The sequence below is a fragment of the Plecotus auritus genome (genome assembly GCF_963455305.1).
Source record: "Plecotus auritus genome assembly, chromosome: 6".
Lineage (NCBI taxonomy): Eukaryota > Metazoa > Chordata > Mammalia > Chiroptera > Vespertilionidae > Plecotus > Plecotus auritus.
The window spans coordinates 56,981,294-56,987,299 of NC_137773.1; positions in this window are offsets into that span (position 1 = coordinate 56,981,294).

Sequence of the window (6,006 nt, forward strand, 5' to 3'; positions counted from 1 at the left end):
AAGGGCTCCGCAGAGCTTGACGCACAGCCAACCAACTACGGGCACCGGCGGGCAGCGCACGCTACGCGAACGTCAGCGCGCCTGACGTGTACACGTCATGGTCTGCCCCCTCCCGTAGGCGGGGGCGGCGCGGGGCCCCCTCTACGCGTGCGCATGGGGCATTGTAATGGTCTCTTCCTGGCTTGCTCCCCTCCTTTTTTTTTGTCCCCCCATGGCTGAAACCAGAGCTTTCGGTCCCCCTTCCCTGGCCTTCAGGACTGTGTGACTTCAGCTGCAAGACCTCACTCTGCAGAAGCTGCACCCACCCGTGAGGGATGTGGATGGTGTGAGGAAAGACGTCTGGCTTTCGTAGTGATGCTTGTGGATTGTGATGCCCCAAATCTCAAAATGGCAAGACTGGAAAGAACCCCGGAAATAACGGAAGCACCTTAGATGTGGTAGAGGAAATGCTTTCACTGGCATTATTTTAAATCACCCTCACAAAACCCTGTGAGGTGAGCCTTTTGGGTCATAGTTTAAAGACAGAAAGGGAGGCATCCTGAGAAGTAATTGCCCAAGATCACAGCCAGTTAGTTAGTGGCATTGGTTGGCATGGCTCAAACCCCGAGTGCCCTGATTGCCTGTTCAGTTGTTTTCAAACGAGCTTAGGGTTTATTTCACTGTTCAATGTATCACGGCTGTATAGCGGTTATATTACTTTTTACTAGAAAAAGTTTTTCTACCTTATAGTGTGGTCCCTAAGGGAAAGAAACTAAACTTTATCTTAAAGGGGGGCAGGCATAGGAAAAACAATTTTTAAAAAGTCAATTTTGTTCCCGGTTTCAAACACATTAATGGTGAATATTTTACTTAACAAGAAACAAACAAAAAAAAGTATTTTGTATATCAAACTAAATTTTGGCGGCTCCTTTAATTCTCAAAAGACCATCATTTGCCTGCCTTTTTGCCTCCTCTTTTGATCTTATTATCTGAATCACCCTTCCTTTGAATACCTGCCTCTGTAAATCCTAATCAATTCTTCGAGGTCAGATCACTGGATTTGCGACCTGTCCCCTAGTTAGAAGGTTCCCTCAAAGACAGGATCTAGTCTTAAACATTTTTTAACTTTGCACCTAGCAGAGTCCAGGTCAAAGTAGGGAGTCAGATGTTTTTTAATTTTAATGGAAAGTATACCCCTTACTCCCAGGTTTTACATGCAGACTTTCCCAACTATTTAACATCTTTATTTCTCTCCCATCCTCAAGTGCTACTTTCTGTACAATTGGAGATTTAACTGGAATATATCCCAAACACAACTGAAAAACTAAAACCTCTCTAGTACCAATAGGATATGTAGTAGAACATGAAAAGGCCACTGGACTAAAAAAAAATACTTGTGCTCTGGTCTGTGTTTGGTCCTTTTTTGGCCTACTCAATAACCTTTCCCTAAGAGTCATTTGTAAAAAAAGGCCTAACACAGTTACCTTTCCTACTTTGGACACAAGATTTCTATAACTACTAAATGAGATAATATATGCAAAAGTATTTTATATGTAATATATATTTAATGCTATGCATTGTTACTGTTATCTAAAGTCATTTAAAACCTACCTGGATTATTAAAATAAAAGGTCACTAATACCTTTAAGCATTTGATCAAAAGCATTTAGACTTCATCGTTCTAGTTATCTCTGTGAATGCCTGTATCAGCTAACTTACTTCACTTCACAGATTACTTTATATTTCAGGACATATTTTATATTTATTTTATACTTTCCCATTCCATGGGGTCAAGGTTTCTTTTGTTTTGTTTTTCAATTTTCTGTTTGTTTGGTTTGTTGAGATAGCCCAAATATCTAAAACATCTAGACTGCATGAAACTTAAAGTATAGATATTATTGTCAAGTCTATGTAGGCTAAGATGGAGGCAGGAGTTGGCAGGAAGTAGAGAGAGGGCAGAGAAGTAATGAACAAAGACAACTTCAGTTGTTCCATCATCACCTACAATATCAACCTGCGGGCAGTGCCTACTGCTAAAAAAGAGCAAGGGATGCTGTATGCCCCTTGTGAAATACTTCAGATAACTTTGTGAGCTACTAGGTCTCACTAGTTAAAATGTGATTAATCCAGATAGAGAAATCATAGGTGTTTTGCATTTCTTTGTAGTTTTTCTATAGCTTACTCTTTGAATTCATACAAATAATATGGAACATCTGGTCACTTTAAGAAACTGAAATAGAAAGTATATTTTAAGTACTATTTTCCTTTATTACTTCATTCCTAATTAAGACTTTGAATTACTCAAGATTATATTTATTGAAGGTTACCTATTTACCAGTATTGTATTACCTTTTCTTTTGAAAGAGCCCTTTAGTCCATTACAAAGAAACCTGAGGTATATAATGCAGAATAGATGTAGAATATATATTTTACTTCTTAATCGCTAGTCAAAGGTTTATTTAAAAACTAGAGGCCTGGTGCACAAAATTCGTGCATGGGCAGGGTCCCTAGGCCTGACCGGTGATCAGGGCCAATCTGTGGGGCGATCAGGGGCCCCCATTGGCATTCGCCTTGGCTGGCCTGGGGCCTGAGGGCTGGGGGCAGCTCCTGCATTGAGCGTCTGCCCCCTGGTGGTCAGTGCACGTCATAGCTACCGGTTCCACCGTTTGGTTGATTTGCATATTAGGCTTTTATTATACAGGATATTGAAGCCCTAGCTGGTTTGGTTCAGTGGATAGAATGTTGGCCTGTGGACTTTAAGGGTTTGATTCCAGTCAAGGGCACATTCCTGGATTGGGGACTCGACCCCAGTGGGGGAGGGAGGTGTGCAGGAGGCAGCCGATAAATGATTTTTCTCTCATCATTGATTCTATCTCTCCCTCTCCCTTCCGCTCTGAAATCTTTGAAAATATATTTTTAAAAAATATTGAAGGCATCACTCCTTTGTTTAAAATAGCTTTACCTCCCTCCCTCGCAACCCAAACTGTGATCTTTACCTTTGAGAGTGTATTTGATTCTTTCATTTATATATTCTTTTTCACCCTCTTTTAGGTTTCTAAGGAAAACCTCACTGATGTAGAAAACCACTGCTGACTTGAGTCAGGTTTAATTGTGGTTGTCTTTCAGCATGTTCTGGGCAGCTTGTCCACAAACCACACGTGTCAAACAAGGAAGCAAAACCAACTGAAGGGCTCTCAGTCACTTTCCAATGTGCTAAAGTTGAAGATTAACGAGAGGGAAAAAACTCACAGGAGTTCATTAATAAGAGATAAACAGTTTGCTGGAGGTAAGATTCCTTGTGTTTATACCTTCTTTGGAGATTCGTATCTTTTTGTGTGATCCTACTTGTTGTACCTTGTGGTTTGGAGCCTTGTTCTCAACTCTCTGCCTTTTGGGGTAATTTGGAGAGATTTAAAATATCAATGCCTGGGCCTCATATCCAAAGATGCTGATTTAATTGGCCTGGGGGTGGGGAGTCTGGGCATGAGTATTTCTCTGGGTGAATCTAATGTGCATGCTAGGAATGTGGGGTATAGATCAGGCTTCGTTAGGGGTTGTTATAATATTTGAAGCATTTAGCATACATAGTATAAGGCACAAAAGCAGTGCAGAGACTCAAAATGTAACTTGTTTATGGTTTAACAAGAATTGTGAAGATCCTCTCAAATTATTTTGAGTTGAAGTTATTATCATATAGTAAAGAATAGAATGTATGTTACATTGACTTGCTTGTTAGAAAAAATATATAATTGGATCAACAAAATACTATAGCTATGGTCCAACTGGTTGGGCATTGAAATTTTCATTAATGCATTCACACTGCTAACTATTCTCAGTTTCATCAGTATTTTTTATTTTACTACAGTTAGGATTTTTGTTGTTTTATAATAGATCTTTTCTAATTGTTCCATGTACGTTTCAAAATCTAGAACTCAAAGTTAAATATAAAACTCTACTAATGGCTAGATCATTGCTGAGTTCAGAATCTTATTGTACAAGGGCCTATACTAATGTGACAACAGAGTTCAGAGTCAGTGTGAAAGAAAATCCATTATTACTACTCTGCAACAATCACCATGCTTGGTTCTGGAGGACCTGCCTCAAACTCCTGCTGGAAATGCCAATCTAAGTGTTGGTGCTGAGGATGGATTCCAAGTAATCTGAACAGAGCATGTTCTAACAGAGCATTCAGAAAAATGCTGAAATCCAATAGGAGCAAAGAATCTAAACCTGGGAGTCACCTCAATTCTTTGTACGCTTTCCCTATTAATTACTACTAGTCAGAATCCCTGCAGGAAAAAGACTCAAAGGGCTATATTCAAGAGAGTTAAACCAAAGGATTATTTACAGAGGTGAATGCAGTTAAGGGATTTAATGAGTCTTGTGAGGTGCCCAGAGACTAGCAAAAAGAGAGGACTGTGCTATCTGAACCCAGAAAGAGGTATAGCTATGGAAGAGGAGCCACATAAGTGGATGTCTGACCATAGTAGAGAGAATTCTGTGACCTCCCATCCCCACTATCTTCTGCCAGTCACATAAGTCTTTCATTGTTGCCTCCTATTAACAGAACTCAATGCAAAGACTCTATAGATGTCTGTAGAGTCAGCCACCCTATGAGGCACAGAGCAGAGCAAAGAAAGGTAGAAAATGGTTCTGTAGCACTAATGGAGAATAACCAGCATAATTACCAGTTTTGCCTCTTTTACTTTCTAAACTTTTAAAATCCGTCCTCTCCTCTCAGTGCTTATTACTACTACCTGTGTTCATGTTCTTTTATTAATCTTTAATTTTGTCCGTTATATTGGTCTTTTCATCATCCAGCCTTCAGTCATGTACCTCTTGAATTCATCTTTCATCTTCCATGCTATAGCTAGAATGGTCTAAAATGCAAATTTACTGTTCAGTGGCTCCCATTGTGTCTTATAAGCTTGTTAAAAAATTATTTATATGGAGAATTTCTGAAATATTAATTAAAGATATTTGTCTTTGCTTAGAAAAGAGGATACATGCCCTAGCCGGTTTGGCTCAATGGATAGAGAGTCGGCCTGCGGACTGAGGGGTCCCGGGTTCGATTCCGGTCAGGGGCATGTACCTTGGTTGCGGGCACATCCCCAGTAGGAAGTGTGCAGGAGGCAGCTGATCGATGTTTCTCTCTCATCGATGTTTCTAGCTCTCCATCCCTTTCCCTTCCTCTCTGTAAAAAAATCAATAAAATATATTAAAAAAAAAAAAAAAGAGGATACAAAAGTCATGTTGAATGTGTATGCTTACTGGTATATATTGAGGTTGTTTGGTTTAGAATGTACTCTTCGAGTAAATTAATTATTTGGGGTTCCTCAGTGGCTAAAAGCCCCAAGTATGTTTAATTATAGTGTCCTCCCTGAGTAAAATAGTTGAGTCTATTAGAATTGACCCTAATAAATAAATTAATTGATAAGGATACAACCTTATCTTCTTTTGTAGCAGCCTTAGAGGAACTGGACCATTAAGGTGTAGGGTTTCTTTTTTAATGGTAGAGATGAGAAAAATTGACTTTAAAAAGACTAAGTCCTGACCACAGGCTAGGCTTGCTGGGGTTGACCTCTTTTTACACCCTTTGCACTAAAGGATTCTGCTTAAGACCTACTTAAGGAAACACTATAGTTCCGAGATTGTGAGATCAAATGCTGGGGCTAAACTGACTGGGTTTGAAGCCTAACCACTTACTACCTAGGTATCTTGAACAAGTTAAGTTACTTAATTTCTGTATTTGAATTTCCTCATCCATAAAATGAGGATTGCACAGCACCTATCTCTTAGTTTTGTTGTATGAATTAAGTGAATTAATGCACTTACACGCAAGCATGTCAAATTCACGGCCGGTGGGCTGCATGTCTCTTTTAAATAAAGGAGGCATGCAGCCCGCCGGCCGCAAGTTTGACATGCTTGACTTACAGAGTCTAGAACATATTGAGCCCTCAATAAGTATTACTTGTTATTATAAATCCAGCTTCCCCCAGAGGGGAACTATAATGGTTCTCAGAGGGG